The 21,474-nt window shown below is 43.8% G+C and overlaps 1 protein-coding gene and 1 long non-coding RNA gene across 6 annotated transcripts in view; one reads left to right on the forward strand and one right to left on the reverse strand.

Annotated features, from left to right (window-relative positions):
* The window catches only part of dok4 (docking protein 4), a 137,631-nt gene that overhangs the window by 50,450 nt on the left and 65,707 nt on the right, over positions 1-21,474 (reverse strand). For 2 of the 4 annotated variants that reach the window (XM_034229088.1, XM_034229089.1), the window contains one exon: positions 17,091-17,149. The gene's annotated coding sequence lies outside the window, so the exon portion shown is untranslated. Of the gene's footprint in view, positions 1-16,606; positions 16,646-17,090; positions 17,150-17,354; positions 17,991-21,474 lie in introns of those variants that run through there. The other 2 variants (XM_034229091.1, XM_034229090.1) reach the window with 2 other exon arrangements.
* LOC117554635 overlaps positions 1-21,474 on the forward strand; it is a 68,085-nt gene that overhangs the window by 7,119 nt on the left and 39,492 nt on the right. The window lies entirely within an intron of this gene.

The raw sequence follows: 21,474 nt of genomic DNA on the forward strand, positions 1-21,474 counted from the left end.
GCTTCTCTGAGATATGCTGTATTGGTCGTCATGGTGACGAGCCATGCGCTCGCGCTTCTTGAGGCGAAAGGGCTGCGAGGGAATCTCCACACGCTGCATTTCACTCTGGCTCTCATCATGAGGCGTGTACCCGCCCAGGGGATGAATAGTGGTGTGTGCAATGCTGTCCACACGAGGCGTTATAACGGTGCTCGTGGATTTATTATGACCGTGTGTAGGAGGCATATCTGGGACAGAGGAATGCCGCGAGCTTTGCAGTTTATAAACCAATAGGTTAAAACAACAGGCTTCTGCAGCGAATGAATCACCTCTGGAGACTCCACCTGTGGGGGAAACCCAGGGGAATCCCCACATGACCAGCTGACGCCAACGCCGAGCAGCTGTGTCACGGAGAGGGCTGTGCGGGTTTGTGACACGCCAGAGGAGAGCTGTCCGTTTCTCCACTCACTGCCGCGAGAGCCGCGCTCTGCTGCTGGCTGAGTTTAATTCCACTATCAGATACACGATTGTCTGAGAGGGAAGAGGACAGCTTTTCTTCCAATTCATTATGAAAACCCAGGCTTTGACAGATGCGATACGAATGTAACGTCTGTAAAGCGACTTCCTCCCTGGAGCAAGCCAGCAAATAGCAGGTCGTCCAGAGGAAAACACACTCTCATCGCTCCTCTCAACCTGATCTCACCAGAATGCGTGACTCCACCACGACTCCTTAACACCACATTGCGTGGTGGAGTCACTAACTTTGTTACATTTACGTGTCGGCACCACGCAAACAACCCCAATGTAAAGTGAATGAGGCTCCTTTGTCCAACCTGATCTCACCAGAATGCGTGACACACAATGCACTGTTTTTTGAGAACAAAAATTGGTAACTAATGCACCATAATAGGCCTACATTCTGACGAAAAATACAAATGATTATGAATACAAATAAAAGAAGCCTCCCGTGAGTTACTACAAGCTATAAAGTAGATTTTAAAAACGTTTTATAGAATACAAAGCTCACTGCAGGACGTTGTAGAAATGCGTGTGTGCACCACGACCAAGGAGCCTCATTCACTTTACATTGGGGTTGTTTGCGTGGTGCCGACACGTAAATGTAACAAAGTTAGTGACTCCACCACGCAATGTGGTGTTAAGGAGTCGTGGTGGAGTCACGCAATCTGGTGAGATCAGGTTGGCTCCTCTGTACACAAAAAATGCGAGGAGCCAGGAAATATCCAAACGCTATTTCCTGTGTTTCGGGATGATGGGTACGTGGAAGTATGCATTCCTGCGCTGCCCGTGAGGCAACCCAAGGTGTGCTTGGACCGAAAGGGCTGCGAGGAAGCCTCCACACGCTGCGTTTCACTCCGGCTGTCATCATGAGGAGTGTACACGCTCATGGGATGAGTGGAGGTGTGCGCAGTGCTGTCCACATGAGGCGTTATAACGGCGCTCATGGGTTATTATGACCGTGTGTAGGAGGCGTATCTCGGACAGAGGAATGCCGCGAGCTCTGCAGGTTATTAACCGGCAGGCTTCTGCAGGGAGCCCTGCTGTCTACTTAATCAACAGATTAGTGGCAGCTGGCTTAATTACCGGCTCTGCTTCCTCGGAGGCTCTCGCGGAGCAGACCAGGACCGGGGGAGCCTCACTCCCCTTTGACTCGCCGCCGGGAGACCCTGTCTCTGGGGTGGTGGGGGAGCGGAGACGTGGGACGGAGCCCCTGCAGCCGCCGAAGGGCGAGTCTGATGCCGAGGCGGTTGCTGTGGGTGTCTCTCCGCTTGCGGCCTCCTGTGGCCGGCATGGATGCCGCAGCTGCTGCGGGCGTTGGAGCCAGCTGTACATGCTGGCGAATGCTGTCCGACTGTTCCGCGGCCGTCTTCATGGACTCCACCATGGCGTGGAACTGGGGTCCGAACAGCCCATCCGGGCTGATTGGAGCGTCCAGTAGCACTTTTCTGGCCGTCTCCGTAACAGAAGCCTGCTTCCGCCAGAGATGGCGCTGGATCTGTGTCACCCACGAGGAAATCCTCGCCTGGGAGACAGCAACGGACGCGCACAGAATGAGCGCCGTGCTGGCCACCTTGCTGATTTCCTCTGCCTCGGTGGTGCCAGTGTCACCACCGAGTTGGAGAGCAGCGCGATGTTATTCGCCGCCGCGCTGTGGTGACGGAGAGGGGGAAAGCATGTTCGGCCGCCAAGCTGGCACCCTGCTCCGACTCTGACTCCCCCGTCCGGGGGAGAGGAGGGAGGGGAGAACCGCACGGTGAACCGTGGAGGGAGGCGGGGCAGGAGTTGCTTTTCTTCGGAATGCTGCCCGGCACTCGGCCCCAGGGACACGAGGCCCCGTCCACAGCTCGTAAGCCTGGACGGGCCAATCGTCCTCCTCGGCCGCAGCAGCAAGAGCGTCCGCTCTCCGCTTCCTGTCGCCCGAGGGGAGACGGGCGCAGTGTGTGCATGCTACCTGCTGGTTTAGAGCCGCGTACGCATGCTCTGACCCCAGGCAGGATTCGCATACTGCTTTTATCTCTGCTGGTCATAACTCATTATGACCCCAGAGCATGGGCGGCGCCAGGATTTTTTTGCTGCAGTAGCTTAGCAGTTGCTATATGACAGCACGGCGTTGCTAGTTAATTTTCAAAATAAACAAACAATACCAGTGGGCCAAGCACGAGCCTGTTCATATTGTAGCGTTCACGGCTATTCAAGATCATTCAAGCCTTCAATGTCGAAAACGTTCTCTTTATTTACAGAACTAATCAATAGTGTAACACTCATGACTTTCACATGACACACACCGGAAAACGCACACACATACACACACCTGGAAGGGGCGGTCTCTCCCTAACTCCCTGCTACACACTGTCATATAGCAACTGCTAAGCTACTGCAGCAAAAAAATCCTGGCGCCGCCCATGTCCCTGACCATATTTGACATCAGCTCAATTAGCTCATCTTGTATGTCGTGGTGTGTGTACTTTGCATTTCTCGGATTATCGGATATTTTTTTTGCCACAGTTTTGTCAAACTTGCCAATCAGGTCTAAAAGTTCGATGAAGTTTCCCCTGTTGTTTGAAGATGCTTCACTCTCCCTATGCCCTCGTTGTGCAATGGTTTGACACGCAGTGTAACGCAAAGCTTCCACAGCTGCCCGCATATATTCCCTGTTTTCACATACAGTTTTTGAATGTCCCTCGCTGAGTGCGTTGCTGATTTTTGAGCCATGGCACATTTATGTCCACTGCTCACATCATGAGTAATGAATGACTGCGTAGCTTTCACCCAGGTGCTAAATACGTCATGGGTAAAGGCGGTTTCTTTATGGAACCGGCGTCCTTCATGAGCAAAATGCCTGCAGGCAAAACATAATACACTGTCCATAGTCATTGAGTACTCTAGCCAAGTATATTGCTCGTACCATCGGCGATTGAATGACCGCATTTGCAGTCCGTACTTCTTTGACGGGTATTTTCTCAGCATAGGATGTCTTGGTCCATCACAGGCTGACTGGCTGATGTCAATTACGGTGGGGAGAGGAGCAGCGCTAGTTCCACTAGTTTCACTGCAGCTCGTGGTAGCAGCTAGCTGGTCCTGCTGCTGCGGGTGCAGCGGGTCAGTTGGCGGGGGCACCTGTTCTTCGTGGTCCCAATCCTCCCGGTTTTCATAGTGAACATCGGGATCCTTGTGGATAGCAGGGTTGTCCGGCTGGACCGGCTCCGTTGGTGATCGCGGTCGTTTACGCTGACTTGTGACTGTGAGAAATGTTTCCATTTTCGATCTACTGAGAATTAGCCAAGTAACAGTTCACGCAGTAAATTACAACGACCCGCCCCTGATAGATCCCGCGAAAATGTATCATATTTATACACATTCTCGAGGGCTGCGAGAATGTGTATAAATATGATACATTTTCATATCAAAACAATGGGGTTGCTAAGCCGTTGCTAGGCCAATTGTTGGAGTTGCTATAAGATACCCCCTGGTGCCGCCCCTGCCCCAGAGCCACATGAGGGACAATCACGGACGCAGTTGCTGCTCATGATGATTCTCAATTGCTGTGCTTCAGTAACTGTGCTGGTTTGCTGAAGAAAAGAGGGAGCAGATTGCCGGGCCTCCTTCCTATTTATACCGGAAGGAGGCCCGAGGGTGGGGCCCACCTTGCGGGTGGGCGTGGACTACAAGTTTTCAGTGCTGCGCGGGGGCGCAGGGGGATTACCCAATAGCGATAGCCTTAGAGGGCGAAGCCATATACGAAATAGAACTGTAACATTCTCAGAATGTTTTTAGAACCAAACATTTCTAGCTGGGATGTCCGCTATGGCCCAAATCAACCACCAGGGGGGCACAAGGTCTGCACAGCTGCTCCGGGTTTCACAGAGCCTCTTGTCTTGGGCGTTCCCCCGCCTGGCCAGTCTGCGGGCAGTCTTTCGATCAGGAGACCAGAATCAGGTCGCAGATTTCCTCTCTCGGCCCAAGCCTCCACCGGCGGAGTGGAAGCTTCATCCAGAGGTGGTGGAGACAATTTGGTGCCTTTTCGGCAGGGCCGAGGTGGATCTCTTTGCCTCGGAAGAGTCAAGGCACTGCCCCCTCTGGTTCTCCTGGGCAGAGGTGACCAGCCCGATGGGTCAGGAGGCTCTGGCGCATGACTGGCCAGACAGTCTCCTGTATGTCTTCCCGCCACTGCCTCTTGATACTACAGACGTTTCAGAGGGTCCTTACTCAGGGGCACAGGCTCCCGCTAGCCGGGGAGAGTTTGGTTCCCACTGCTGTGCAGTCTCTGCTGCAGCCCACCATGGCGTCTCCCCGACAGGAAGGACCTTCTATCACGGCTCAGGGGTCAGATCTGGCATCCCGACCCTCACCGCCTTCCGCTTTGGGCTTGACCTCTGCAGGGCCCAACCCGCTGTTGAGCGTTTTCACGGCATCTGTCAGGGAAACTATCCTGAATGCCAGAGAGCGGCACGCTTGAGTTGCTGTGCCCTGTGCGTGCCCTAAGGGCGTATATTGATGCTACGGCCTGTATACGGCGGTCAGAGCAGCTCTTCGTTTGCCATGGCGGCACTAGGAAGGGTCGTGCTCTCTCTAAACAGCGGCTGTCCCACTGAGTTGTCGATGCCATCTCGCATGCCTATGGGTCCAATGGCCGCCCACCGCCATCAGGGGTGAGATGCCACCCTACGAGGAGCATCTCAACATCCTGGGCTGAGTATCCTGTCACTCAGAATTCTTATGTGCTCGCGAGAAGATTCTGGGAACAGATCCTCTGACGACACCGGCATATATAGCCGGTGTCACGTGGATCACAGGTGACTTTGCTGTTATTGGTACTCGAGCAGCGCATGCGCGCGATGGACATATCCAGTGCTAAAGCACCACCACGGTCATCCGGGACTCATAGAACCGTAGTTACAGACGTAACTATCGTTTCACATACCAGTTTTTTGGAAATAAATTTGCCATTTAATACCAGTGGTAACTTTAACATGGATAATAAATTACTGACACGAGCATGTTCTTTATGCTAGCAGCTGTTGAGCAGTAGTGTTAATTTCGTCAGCTATTTTTTTATTTAGTTTTAGTCTTAGTCCTGTGTTACATTTCCTTTTTAGTTTTAGTCATATTTAGTCACCTTCATCCTGTTTTTATTTAGTCAAGTTTTAGTCGACTAAAAGTCTGAGCATTTTAGTCTTATTTTAGTCAAAGAAAACGAATTAGTTTAGTCTACTTTTTGTCAATGAAAACTGTTGAGTCTTTTTTAGTCATCAGATTATATAGAACATTTCAGTCAAACTAGTCTAGCCAAAACCAATAATTTGTCATTTTAGTATATATAAGTAAATAAGATTATATCTTGTCCTTATTTGATGAAAAACACAGGTTGAATGATTAAGAATGCAGCTTTGCAGAGAGTATCTGGTCAGGTTTGTGGTGTTTTTACCAGCTGTGTTATGGCCACATTGCTTCCCTTCTGATGAAACAATGCATTCGCTTTTTTTCTCCGCCTCATTGTAGCGAAAATGAGCCCAAATATCACATTGTTTCTTTATCCCAAGCAGTGGTGGCTTTAGACTTTTTCGTTGTCAGTCATTTTGACGGACAGGATTGTAACATTTCCGTCATAATCCATTATTACCCGTCGAGTGCACAATTTATCACTCACTCGCGCTGACGGGGGGGTATTCGGTTAACGCGAGTGCGACCACTGCTCCCAAGCCCTGTTGTTGCCATTTTATTTTCTGTTAAATAAGGTTAGTTAGACCATGAGTTAGACCCGAGTCTTCCTGACAGTTCACAGTGTGCCGCTGCCCGGTGTAATTCAAATGTACCGCCGCGCGCAGCACAGACACACAGCTGCTGCCCTGCCGCTGCACCGGAAATGGAACTGCTGGGAGAAAAACTGACTATCAGAAATGTAACGTTATCTTTGATAATATTTCGTCTCCTCATTTTTCGTCAACGAAAGTAAAAGAGAGATTTTGGCATAGTTTTTATTTAGTAAACTACATTTTCATCTCGTCACTTTTCGTCAACGATATTGCATGATGATTTCAGTTATTGTTTACTGTTGTCGGTGCCGTCTCGTCATCGTCTCGTTTTCATCATGGAAAAAAAGGTCGTTGACGAACATATTTCGTCATAGTTTTAGTCAACGAAATGAACACTATTGAGCAGTTACTGCATTTTTATTTGCATAACTGCATACATTCACAGGTCTCCAATAATTCCTATGTCTAACAAGATATTTCATTGTATGCAGATCATATTCTGTTGTATTTTCAGTAATTAAGCCACCAAGCCCTGACCATCCCATTTCCTGTTAACATACACACAAAGTGTATAAGAGTATTGACACTCAAACCCAGAAAACACACCCACATACAGACTTCAACTTATTGAGCTGAACTAATTAAAAACTCCAATCTGCATTGATCCGCTGGTCCATTTTTTAAATAGTGCAGCCCACACATACATCAAGCTTCCCATCCTATGCATGGACAAACACACACACAAAGAAAACACATAAACACCAAAGAAATTGACCTGCAATTCAATAATGCAACTCAATTTGGATTGGATAGCGTTCCCGGTTTAGGACATGTGAATCAGTCACTAAGCAAATTACTGGCACATACTGTAGCGGCTCACTGGGGGACAGAGGCCATCGCAGGTGAGCTAATGAGGAATTGAGTTATAAAGCAGTCTACTAGACTCATGGATAATCTCGTTCTACAACAAAGGATTTCTGTAGACTTTACATTTCATGGCAATCTCACCTATATTGTGTTACTTATTATGTTGTAGTGGAAAAAGAGGGCTGCAGGAATGAGTGAAAACAGGACATTAGTTTACGTTTGACCACTTCTTGTTTTTTTAACGTTTTATTCAACGACATAAAATGCATCAGTAAATACCCCACTGGTGAATGAAGGAAGAAGGGCTGCCCCCAATTAGTCGACAAAACGTTAGTCGTCGAAAAAAGTATTTGTCGACAAATGTTTCATTAGTCAATTAGTCAAAAGAACGGGTCCACTCCGTCCCCCCCTCCCCCACTCCGTCCCCAGAACTACACATGCTGGCTATTGTGTGTTTTGCACATAGACTGGTTTTGCAACATGCTCTATGGCACGTCTCTACTGGGAATTGTAGTTTTAAAAGACGTTTTCGTATTTCCCATAATAAGAAGTTGCCAGTATTAAACTGTGTACATCCCTGGAGGTTTAGGGGATAGGAAACACTCAAATTTAAAACATATAATTAATAAATGGGTGAAAATTGCTTGTGCCCATAATGGGCAGCATTAATATATATGCACACATGCCAGCTAAGATCAGAAGAGCTTTATTTAACAGCTGGTCTTATGTCTGTGACCCCTCCTGTTGTTAATTGATAAGCCTGAAATATGCACTTGTCAAGGTTCAGAGGTAAATATGGCAGTTGCCATCGATCATCTTAAGATAAGATATACTTTATTGATCCTAAGTTGGAAACATTTGCGTTACATCAGCATGTGTAACAGTTGTAAATATGCAGTGGTGTTTATTTGTAAATCATTTAGTATAATCACACAAATTCTGTGTTTTATATTTAATAATTCTGTGTCGGAGATGAAAAACTTGGGTCGCAGGTTCCTCAACAGTGCATTACAAGACATCTATCAATATGTGTGTATACCTCCACCATTAAACTGTCATATTATGTAATATTTAATGCAGCCGAACCGTGTGTTACAATGCCGTTATGTGATGACCTCCAAAGAGAAAAGCAAGCAAACTCGGAATAAAGTATTTATTTAAATTTCGGATTTCACATCAACAGGTAGTCCGGTTAACTAAAATGTCCGTGCGGCACAATACCCCAACCCATAGATCCGTGGGTGAATAATGTCAATCACCACATTACACACATCCCTTCACATTTACATTTAAATTTACATTAAAGTATTTTGTGAGGCCTTCTAAAATGTTTTTAAATATAATTAGGGTTGTAGTTGAAGAGTTTGTAACGGACAACGGCACGTCCATTAATTCCACAACCACACACATGGATTAACATTGATTTAATACATTAATGTAGCCTTTGTTTCTGCTAAAAGAGGTGACGACCAGCTGGGGCAACAAGAAAATCGGCGAAATCGAGTGTGACTATTTAAAAATAAATAATTATTATATTAATATTGACAATAACAACCGACCGGTGGGAAGCGTTCTCATGGAGTCTATTATCAACGCTATGGGAGGTCTATGAAGGTCTATGGGACGCCCTGCCCGTTGAAAACTAACTTCCAAGGGGTACCCTGTCCGTAATAGAGTGACGGGGAGGGGCCCTGTCTGTCCGTCAACATGTGACGGGTTGGGAGTGAGAATGTGTTATAATCACACTAAGGTATTAAGTACTAAGTACTAAGTACTAAGGTAGGCCCACAGTATTCATAATATCATATGTGTAAAATATCCGACAATAATCATACTTTTTTCTGACTATAAAGGTTGTGTCTTGTGTGTAGGTTCTAACTGTTAGATAAACTATCTGGCCGTGTGTGGTTTGTGAGGGCTGCGTATAAACAGTGTCCGCTGTTTATGCATATTGGATAAAATCGTTATTGCACTCTTTAGATTTGAGACGGACAGACATATAGAGGAACGGACCGACTGTCACTGCCCGTCCCTGAAAGCCCTGTTAGTGTTTGTATGTGTTTGTTTCTACTGTGTGTGTCTCTCTCTCTCTCTGCCTGCTGGTCTGCTCGACACGGTTGGGAGCAATCTCCAATCAACCACACCTGCAACCTGCTCATCAGCCACACTATGAAAGCCTGCAGCCTGCACTCATTCCCTGCCGGATTGTTGCCGTGAACGGTTTGTTGCGTGCCGCTCTAGCTTTTTACCTCCACTCCCAGCTCCCCTTTTCTAATAAACAAATGTTACGCTCACCAGCTGATTCCGAGTCATCCTTTTACATGTGTTAATAGTCAAATTCCAATAGTTAAGTAAACTATCAAAATCATCCTAATGACCACAGTGGTCAGTCCACTTACCCAGGAATTTTGAGTTGAACAATTACAGGAATATTATGTCTTTATGTTCTAATAATGTAAACATATTTTAGTAAATTGTTACCACAGAACATTTGTATAATGTTTTAAACATTAAGCATGTTATCCTTCTCCAAAATAATAACATTCTGGCAACATAAACAAATCTAACTTGCAGCTGAAAACATTTTAAGAACAGTAGGGAATAATGTTCTAACAATGTTATCAAAAACATTTTAAGAATGTTTTTAGAGAACGTTATCCTCCCTTTCAGAAGAACGTTCTGGGAACCAAAAGAAAACTTCCCGCTGAAAACATTCCTAGAACAATGACTGTAACATTCTCAGAATGTTTTTAGAACCAAAAATGTCTAGCTGGGTAGTGTGAGAATAACCAATATATCTACTGTTATGTGTTTTACTTGGTAATTTAGCTGGCCATATAAAATGTTATGAAAGAATGTTATTTGGCTTTGCCACTAGAGGGCGACAGAAGATCTGAATGCAGCAGCAAGCGCTAAGAGGCGTGGTCACACTATGGATTTATAATAAGAACTGGATACAGCGTCGGAGGCGGAGTCTCGTTCTTCCCTATGAGAGCTGCTCATTGGCGCATGAGGATAAAATGGCCTGATATTCTCGAGAGCAATACGTCACAGATTACCCGTCATGCCTGGCTGTTAGAGCAGAAGTACCCGTATGTGCGATCATAGAGCATGCGCCCCTTAAAGAGCAACTTGCAGGTTAGAGACCCCAGTGAATAAATGTGTAGGTAAATGATGTGTATATACTAGATCTTCAAAAAAATATACATAAATATACACTACAGTAACAACCAGTGTTGGGACTAACGCGTTACTGTAACGCCGTTATTTTTGCCAGTAACTAGTACTCTAACGCATTACTTTTTAAATTCAGTAACTCAGTTACTGTTACTACATGGTGCGTTACTCCGTTACTGCGTTAGTTTTTTTTATATAGTCAACAGCAGCGACGTGCAGTCAGGGGAGGCAGGGGAGGCAGAGCCTTACTAAATAGTAATAATAAGAAAATGTCTGATCAAAAGTGTCTGGTCACTGATCTGTTTTGTAAATGTGATTTCTGTATGATTCCAATCGCTTTTTATAGTCAAAATCAGCAAATTTGCCGAGCTCCGCTACAACTACGGGTAGCGATGAGAAGTGAGGCAGGGACGAGCTCTGCCTCACGTAAGCCCACAGTAACTGGCTGGAGCGCGGGCACTAATTTAGCGCGAGCACTTATTTTGTGAGCGCGCTCAAGCCAGTTACTGTGGGGTGAGGTGAGGCACAGATGAGCTCTGCCTCACCTCAGAATGCGTCACCACAGAAACTGTCTGGAAAGCGGGCCCTAAGCACATGCCTGCACCATCTCACTGTATGTCACCAATGTAATGTTTGTAGATCCCTTTATTACATTTATCCTCGCCATCCATATTCTCTAAGACCCCGGCCACACGAGGACCAAAACGGCTAAACGCATAGGATTAACGCAAACGCAATCGCAAACAAGCTTCCGTCCACACGCAATAGTTATCCGGATAGTGTCTGTCCACACGAGACCGCTCCGTTTAGCTCCAACCGCTGGAGAAGCTGCAGTACATATGCAGGAGCCTGTACGTGGCGCTGTAACTTCCTCCACAAAAGCAGCGAAGAAGCATGGTTGTCATGGTTGCCCTTCTGTTTATTCTCCGCGGTGGGGGCCGAGGGAACCGGGCAGAGTTTTTCGCCAGTCAACGTGTATTAAAGTTTAAATCTTCCGACAAAATTATAAAAGTGCCAGTCAAAGGTCTTCTTTGTTATTTATTGAGCTTTAAAACAAATGAAAAATGACTCTATATAATATAATAATAAAAATACACGGAGCCTCTCTTTTACCACCCTCTCTTTGGACAGCGCCAGTGTCTGTCTCATGCAGCAGCTGATCCAGTAATGAGTGACCCGGCCGACAGTAAAAATAAACATATTTATAACTAGTTTAGGTAGTTTGAGAGGTGTCTCCGTCCTGTCAGATTAGACTTCACTCGCGTTTATGTCCATATCGAGAGAAAGATAAATAATCTGAATTCAGTGTGCAGTTTACTTTGACGCGGGGGTGAGCAGCAGAGGTGGGGAGAGGCGGGGCTATTGCGCAATCATTATCAGAAAATGATCGCTGAAGCTGCAGTACATATCCACAAAAGCAGCGAGTAAGATCCCCCCCGGATGTGTAAGTCTGCTGTAGATGTTGCACAAAGAACTGTAGCATGGTCAGTAGCGTCCGGAGCACGATAGCAACTCTGCGATCCGCCATTGTTGTTGTTGTTGGTGGCGAAACACATCAGCAATGGCGCGGGGTACGCGGAGGTGAGCAGTAGAGGTGGGAAGAGGCGGGGCTATTGCGCAATCATTATCAGAAAATGATCGTATAGGGCGCACACACGGAGCTGTTTGACCCCCCAGAGCGTTGCGTATGCCGTTCTATCCACCTTGGGACCCGTTATCGTTTCCTCAGTCGTTTAGTGCCGTATGCGGTCGTCCTCGTGTGGCCGAATGGTCTATATGACACTAAACAGTAACGCAAACGGCTGTTTTTGTCCTCGTGTGGCCGGGGCATAAATAACTTATTTCACGTATGATATTTAGGCTCGCTGGTCTCATCATACAACGGCAATGAAAAAGCACCAGGAGAGGCAGCCATAACCTCTGCCGCACTGAAGGGGGCGCAAGTGAGCCCAGAGGTTCTTGTTGCGACTGTTATTCTCCGTTCTTATTATACATCCATGCGGTAGACGCGAACAACAAACTAGACTTTTGAAACTACAGGAAGATAAGGAGGACTTTTACAAAAAAGTAATAGAGATTGTTGTCCAGAAGGATAGCATGGACTTCATCTTCAAGTCAAGGTAAGACCACAATTGTAATGCAAATGTTATCTTACTAAGAAAGAACAATCCAATATTTAAATTGTGGGTAGGCCTATCCTTTTATTGAACAGTCTGTTTAAAATGAATTGAAGCATCAGACTAAAAAAGCTTTGGAAAATAACCGAATATTTCGATTAAGGTCAAAATATAATATTTGTAAATCTGACTCTGAAAGAGTCAATGCCTCACCAGCCATGAACCTCACCGCACGTCACTGGTCAACAGTCAGGCGAACAGAGATGAGAACTGTACTTAAGTACAGTACTTGAGTAAATGTACTTAGATACTTCCTGTGTCACATGCGGAGACGGGCTGTGGGCGTGTTTGTGTTGTTTACTAACAAGACTATCATGGCGGCGGCGGAGCTCAAGTCTAGTTTCTCCACCTGGAGATATTCTCACTATTTCACTTTTGTCGAGCACAAAGAAAAGAACGTTTTAGTTAAATGTAAGTTGTGTCTTGGCGGGTCAAAGATCCTATCTACTGCCCAAACCAGTCATTCAAATCTCTTAAAACATCTGCAAAAACAACATGCTGGGACGAAGCTAGTCGCTAAGACCACAGAGACTCAGCCGACGCCACTCCACCTCCACCTAAGCAACAGCGGCTGGATTTTAACCAAGGGACTGCTAGCCAGGGAAAAGTCGATTAAGCCATTGCACGGTATGTTGTAGAACACATGCAGGCTATTGCTACAGTGGAGTCACCCGCTTTCAGGGAGCTAGTTAGCATGATACCATGTCCGGGCGGCACACGGCATATGGGACGAAAACTTTTTCCAACTACCTGGAGAAAGAATATACAAAAATGGAAAGCCAGCTAATATCGATGCAATCCAGATTGCATATAATGCATGTCAAGTTGATCAACAGATTGTATTATTCTCCAATGCAATAACATTACTGAAATGAAGGCTATAAGGGCATTAATGGGAGCCCTTTTTTTAAGTAACTAAAACGTTACTTTTCACAGTAACGCATTACTTTTTTTTGTAAGTAATCAGTAAAGTAACTGAGTTGCTTTTGAAATGAAGTAACTAGTAATGGTAACTAGTTACTGGGTTTCAGTAACGAGCACAACACTGGTGACAACTGGCGTCGTTTTTGTAAGACATGTTTACTTACGCATAAAAAAAGACCACCCGCGTGTGACGTCACATGAGGGAGAGCGGCCGGTCTATCGTATTAATAAACATGGTTCACAATGCTAGTTTTGACACAGAAGAGGTTGAAAATGTATATTCGTATGCATATGACGGACCACAAACTTATAATTATGAGCCTGCTAGGCGGCCAAGAGACCAGGAGCAGCCAAGGATTAGAAGAAATAACGGCCATCGGAGAGAAATGGAGCTGTGGTGTGAGGAGAACCAGTGGAGAACAGGGCAGCTGTCTTGGTGAGTGACCGGCGTTAGCTACAGTTAATGCTAGCTAACGTCGGTCACATCACAACATTGTAAAGTTAGCTATCATATATCAGGCTATAACTAAAGTAGTATTGATAATATAGTAACATTACTGGCAGGACTGTTGATCCTGATCCATAACATAAACTAAGTATCAGCCGTATCTCGCGTTATCTAATGCAACTCCACACTACGTCTTACGGTGCTGTGTACCGGAGGGGAGAGAGAGAGGAGCGAAGGGGGGGAGAGAGAGAGGAACAAATGGGGGAGAGAGAGAGAGCAGCGAAGGGGGGAGAGAGAGAGAGAGAGAGAGCAGCGAAGGGAGGGAGAGAGATGTAATACGGTTTCCTGATAAACGTTTTGTTTGATAGGCTTCAGCTGTGGAGAGTACTGTATGTGCTATGAGGTGGATGCACCTCGCACAACGCACCCAGGAACGAACGCTAGCTCCGGTCCTTTTCCTGTTAGGGAAACTGTGGACTCGAAGTCCTGACACTCACAGGCTTGAGTTTGTGCAACTTGTACAAACACAAGCTCACCATGATTACAAATGGTGAAATGCAATGTAAAATTACCGAAAAAATACCAGCTCACTAAATCACAACCGCTCAAACCACTACTACCGCGGATTGGGCAGAAAAGGAGTCCGAGAAAGTTGCTCCCCCATGTGACGTAATATAACGCGTTTGACGTATAACGTTAAATTAAAGGAGGACAATTATTTATATTGACATGGTGAATATCTTTTGATGAAATTATTGTTTATTTTAAATCGTAAATATTATCTGTTTTCTTGTACCTTCCGGTGCAACCCCAAGGGGTGTTTATTTGAGTGAGGCAACTGAGGACAGCCTGATGAGACCTGATGAGACGAGGAGCGGAACAGTTTTCGACTGCAAATTGTCATTGAAAATTAGTGTTGCAAATTGGACTACAAAGTATAATAATATAAGAAAGTATATCGCTGAAATATTGATTTAGATTTTTTATTTTGAGTCTATTTAAGTCAATAATATTTTGTTAATTAATTTTCTTTTTTTTGGACTGAAAACCTTCGGCTGCTTATTGCTTTGGATTGCGTGTTGTCAACCCCACTCTATAGTGGCAAAAGGAAACCTTGGATGCCACTACAAATCTAATAAGGGCTATAAAAGTGTTCATACTGGGTAGTTTATTTAGTTTAAAAAAGATTATCCGCTGATTTACAGACGTCTCTTTCCCCATGTTAGTCAATGGGAAAAGTCTTTCAGGGCCCAGTGGCGTCACGGACTGATACGGAAATTGTAGTACCGCCGTTTGGCCACAACTAATATTTTCCTCAGAGTCCGGCGCACTTCCTGGGGACTTGGGTCACACCTATGCGCAGACAAAGGGGCCAATAGAACCTGGCCCCTCCCCGCCAACCAATGTTAGAAGACTCTATTCAATCTACAGAGAGAATAAAATGTGATGTACACAAGAGAATGGGACTTCTTCCTGTGAATCTGAGAGACAGATAACTGCATTTTATGTTGACTGTGGATCAGAGAAATAGGAGAAGACCTCGACCGAGTACTTTTGCAGACTTATCGTATCATTAACTTGACGAGAAGCTTCCTGGATTATTTTCAGCTACTCCTACCTCAAATTATAGAAACGCAACATCAGGCAGGAAATCCAGAGTGTGGATCTTTCTGAGCGAGTAAAGGACAAGGTGACATGCAGACTACGACGGCAAAAAGTCTCCTCCATATCGACACCATCACAGCGCAGCTTCCTGAATGCCGGCTTCATAACAAAACACAGAGCTTAATTATCCCGACGACAACGTGTGTTACTTTCTCAGACTGAGGAAAACAGCAGCAGTGACCCAGGCAGTGGCCTAGCTTTGTATCAACATATTTAGACCTATAAGATATAAACATTCTGACCTCAGAAAACGATAAAGCTTTAATTTCTTGATCAGGGCGTAATGCGGAGGGATTTTTGTCGATGCTCATATTTTCAGTGTTTCTGTTTCCTCTGTAGTATTTATTGGGTTGTTATATTCAGATATGAATAATAGAAACTATGTGTGTGTCCTCGCTGCTTGTTCACACACACAATAAGAATCCTTACCGCTGCATCCGTGCGCTGTGACTCTCATGCGCTCTCTACATTTAATTTATATTTCAAAGGTTCATTATTACAGTTTTATTTTATATTGTATGTGAAGCACAACGTACCATGCTGTTTTAATAATGTTCTTTATCAGCCTTTGAAACTGAAACCATTTTGGGAGAAGAAAATAAGAATTAAAACAAATATATATATATTTATAATCATAATATATAAACGTGCAACGATTAGTCGACTAATCACCTTAATTGACTAGAAAAATGTTTAGTCGAGGGCAGCCCTAGTAGGAAGCTACTGTGTCGTAAAAGAGACTGCTCAAAGTAGTCACGGGACTTTGGCCGCCTTTAGCTCACTGCACCAGTGTGGACCTGATGCCTGGGTAAAGGTTTGGATGTGGCCTAGACATTTTCATTCAAATCTGTACACTATGAATATTCCTACAACAATTCATCAAAGTGATTTATCTTGAGTAAAGAAGCAGATGTTTTTGGCCTGCTTGTGACACAGCTTCCATACATCCTCTGCACAAAAATGTGCTGAATTCATCATCCAATAAATCACTGAAACAAGGAGTCAATTAAAATGGGCAATTACGTCCAGACATGTGTATACTAGGGGAACCATAACACTCCCCATGTTGTTTGCCAAGAAGTAGCTTCAGTATTTACCTTACTTTTAAACCCCAGATTGAGGTTTTCCCATTTTAGCTTTGGAGCAAGAAAGGAGAGACAACAGAGAAAAGAAAGTCAGCTGGGGACAGAAAGCATTAACAAAGGGAGAGGAAGAGAGCTGGTGATAAATCAAAGCAACTCAGATGACTCTCTGATTGGCTGATTGCATTTCCTTGTTCCAACAATTATGAAACTGTGGCCACATCCAATCCTTTATTTCTTTACAGAAGTGTGTCCGTTTAAAGCAGGCTTCACTGTGTGAGGAATTGAGCTTTTCTTACCCAGATTTACCCGGTAACCCCTTCCAACAAACTGTCTAACTCTCAATTATATATATTATATATAATTCACAATTGCATTAAGGTAAAAAATCAAATACTACAAGCTTCCATAAAAAAATCCAAAAATGTAAACAAATGAAATGTTCTAAATACAGTAAAAGCATTTGAATGTGTGATTGGGTTGAACTGAAGGCACTCACCTAAGATCCAGGGAGGTGTTGAGAGGAGGAACCAGAGAGGCTGCAGACAGGACCGGTGCCTAGAGAATCAAATAAGCTTCCATCAGAGCAAATCCTTTTCTTTGGGTATTTGTTATGTTCGTTATGAAGCATGTCTGCAGGTATATGTACTGCTACCTGGAAACAGTCTAAACTGCACAATTGTAAACACAATATATGAGCAGTGATTTACATGAAAGCATCACATCCTTAAGCAGCACAAACACGCTGTGTAGTTAGACATACTGTGTTTTGTCTTGTTTTAACCAGTTGGTTTGTGACTGACACATCTTCCTCTCTGGGCTTACTGAAAGTGCTGCCCTCCACTCAACTTGACTGGACTTGGCTGCTCTGCTGATAGGCTCCCACACACTCGCTGCCCGTATCACTTCCTAGGCGCAAGGCCGGATTAACCATATGGGCACATGCCAGGGACCCTTGAGCAAGAGAGGGCCCTCAGTGACAAGAGAGAAGAAAAAACTCACACTCTCTCTCTCTCTCTCAAGTGGGGTGCTGCTCTCAGGTTTTGAGTGATATTCTCTAGGTCTTCCTGAGCCATACACTGTCTTGAGATCTTATCCATTGTATCTTTGTCTTGTGATTTTTGACTGAAAGGGCAAAAGGCTAGTCCTACTTTGGTTGAACTGTGTAGCTGCGTCCCTGCTTTTGACAAATAGGTGTGCGATTGACATGCCAGATTGAATGAAAAATTAAAATATTGGTCATGTTGGGTAGGCGTGTTGGTACGTGGGTTGAGGGGCCCTGAGCTCTCAGTGCCCAGGGGCCCCTGGAGGTACTAATCCGGCCTTGCCTAGGCGTGTTCAAACAAGTTATAAAGCACAACACTGGTATATTATAACTTTATAAATTATCCAGCAGATACTATGTCTCTTGGCATGTGACCAATGTAAGTCCAATTTCTGTCTTTTAAATAAAAGACTACAGTCAATTTTGCTACCTCGTGACAGAGGGCTAGTTATTTCCTTGATGTTGTAGTTTATATGTAAAGCTGAGAAAAACTGGGGAGAGGTAGCTTCATATTTGATTTTGGCATAACTCTACTCCACAATAATAACATTTCTAAAGTAATGTAGGCAGTTTTTCCTTGAAAGAAGAACAAAAATGGAATACCGTATAGTGAGAGAGAATGTCTGAAAATTATGATTTCTGCTGAAAGTCAGATCATGAGAAAAACTGCAAGAAAAGGAAGAAAACACAAACAGCTCGTTTCCTCCTTTCTTACTCTCTCTCACACACATCCACACACACACACACACACACACACACACACCACACCACACCACACACACCTCTCCCCAGCCTGCCCCAAGGCTAACACTTGGGAAAGCGTCAGTCTGTCTGCTCATAACTATCGGTCACAGATAACAGTAGGGATAAACACACACACACACACACACACACGCACACACACACACACACAAACATCCTTGCTCACCCACAAACACGTCCCTGGACAGCTGGTCCACAGACAGACAAGACACTCAGTCTCCAGCCTCATATCAGATGATTGCATGCATTCACTTCAAACACACACCGACAGCCTCCACTCACTGTTATCTTCACGAGAAGCTGCTAAACATCTGTGCACGACCTCAGAGGGGACAGGGGTTGGATTTGTGAAACATAGATTTTGAAATAAAAAGACAAAATAAAGGGATCGAAAACAACACCAGACAAGATGTGATGTGGTCAATGCATGTGGGGGAGGGAGGGCGATGTTCATGCAGCAAAGAGCCAATCATGTTCATTTCACAGCTGGTCAGGACTGCCTGTTCTGAAACCAGAGAAAGAGAGAAAAGAAGATACAAACTGGTGCTGCTGTGTGCGGGTATAGAACGTTAAGCTTGAACCTGCACTGTATCAAATAGCTGTAAAAATACAGATCTTCTACAGTAATCTATCGTTTTTAGTAAATACAGATTAATACTGTTAATGTTCATGATTTTGAGGAAAGACGTATAAACAGTAAGTTACTGTGCAATATTACAGTATAATACAGTATTTCTTGTGTTTCAGTTGAGTTTGCTAGAGTTGCTCCATTCTTAAATGTTAAGAAGTTCGGGGGCTATCGGGCAACAGGTTAATTCATTTGGAAATAATCCTAGAGCATCAAGATACACCATCTTATTTAGCTTACATTAAACACAAAGTAATTCCTCCAAAGGCATACAATATAGAAGATTGCAGATTTGTGTCAAGGTAGAAGGAAGAAGAGGAAGATTCTCAGCTTGGAAACAACCTTGGCAGCACATTGAAGTCGTCATTTTACCACATGCTACATTTCTTCATTCATCAGGATCCATCCTGCTCTTACCAAGGTAATACCAATTTTGTCAAAGTTAATTTAGCCCAGTTTTAATCTGAAATTACATAGTTTTGAAAGATTTTTGCCAAAATGATTGTCTACTGCTTGCAAATGTTGTAAATTAACTTTAACTTGCTACCTAGTTAGTTACATGTTTTAACATTTTCTTCTCAGAGCCACAGCATTGAATTCTTAAGTAATCAAACTTATAGCCTTGTCTGTCAATTGATTTGTTGCAAAACCTACTGTATATGACGAAATTGACTATTTTTTGCTATTTGTTGTGTGGCTACTTTAACTACAATTTATTTTAGAATGTGCAACGTTGATTGAAAGGTGCTCTTCAGTAAGCATTTGTTAACTGTCAGTTATCTGGCTGTCTCTGTTTTGATAACAATACCATTGTCCGGTGAGAGATTAGTTTAAATATTGTATGTGTTAAACTGTGGGATTATGTTGCTTTATCCATATACAGTAGGCTGCAGTGTAAACATGATATCTCGCAGCATTTGTCTTCCCGATGCATCATTTAAGTGTGGTTTCCCTGAATGCACAAGAGCTTTTGATAAGTATTCAGCTCTGTATTAAGTGTAAATCATTTGTACCCACCACATCAATATCTTGTATGCTATTTCTGTTTTTTTTTAGGTGCTTTGTTGGTATCAACCCAGACAGGGGAACCGAGGCCTGCCAGGGGAAGGTTGTGTCTCAGGAGACAGGGACATAGGGTAATAGTTCACATCTATACTCTATAGCTTGAGCCAATGAAAAAATAAATAACTTGCCTCAAACAATATTTCTTATGTCCATGGAAACTATTATATAAGCCTTGGCATAAAGTATATTTTTCTTGTTGAAGGAAGTCAATTAATTTAAATTCTATATTTAATCTAAACAAAAAAATATAGATTTGATCAATAAATTGTTTCTCGTATAAGAAATACAATTCACAAACAATTATTTGTTTTATCCAATCAAAAATATAGTTTTGTTAAACTATATTTTTCTCATTTAAAGGTGGGGTAGGTAATTTTGGCTCGAGTGCGCTAGAATTTGAAAATACACAGCCGGAAAAAATCTGCCACTTCCTTACAGAGCCCCTCCTCCAACACACACGAACGCGCACATGACCAATGAGGGCACGAGATAAGTTTGTGCACAGATGGAAGGCTGACAGGCAGGTAGGCCATCCAGTTATTTTAGCCGGGCCGGCTCAGATGATTGGTCGTGCTTTTTACAGCGCTACGGCTTCCATAGATGACATTTATTAATGGATTTTTTGTCAAAGCACTTAAGATATTCATTGCTATCGGGACGTTAAGAGCATTCCATGGAATATAACAAAAAGTGTATCTCGAGCCGGTTTCTCAAACTTACCTACCCCACCTTTAAGGAACATAAACTGAATGTTTAATCTAATCCAAAAAATATAGATTACATCAATAATTCTCATTATACATTGTGATATTTAATAACGGGTTTATTACTTGTAAAACAACCATATTTACAGGGTATCTGCATTGATCAAATAAAATGTAACAATTTAAAATAATAAAATAAAACATAGAAACACCACCTCAACATGTTTTTTGGCCATAACTCAGAAGTTCATATGCGATTAATTATGACAAAATTAGATACAATTAGAATAAACGGATGCACTGATAAGATTTTGGTGGTTCAAAGGTCAATAGCAATAATAGCGAAAAATCAGACTTGGATGTAAACAGCAACTGGTTGGCGGAGGCATACGACCGCTTCATTCTCCAGGACAGTCACATACGTTTTCTGTGACTCTTTATAGTTTTTATCATTTTCAATGACTGGAAAACTTGGACGTGTGGGAAACCTGAACAAAGCTCTATTGTAGAGCTGGTCATAGAGCTTCTTGACCTTGGTGGGCATGTATTCCGGCTCCAGCTCCATGAAGACATTCTGGATATAGTCAAATATCAATTTCAATGTCTTATTGTCCAGATTGAGAGCATAAAGGAAGCCTAGGCGACAGCATTTGCGACGGACGCCAATTTATTCACAACC

The sequence above is a fragment of the Gymnodraco acuticeps genome, unplaced genomic scaffold, assembly GCF_902827175.1.
Source record: "Gymnodraco acuticeps unplaced genomic scaffold, fGymAcu1.1, whole genome shotgun sequence".
Lineage (NCBI taxonomy): Eukaryota > Metazoa > Chordata > Actinopteri > Perciformes > Bathydraconidae > Gymnodraco > Gymnodraco acuticeps.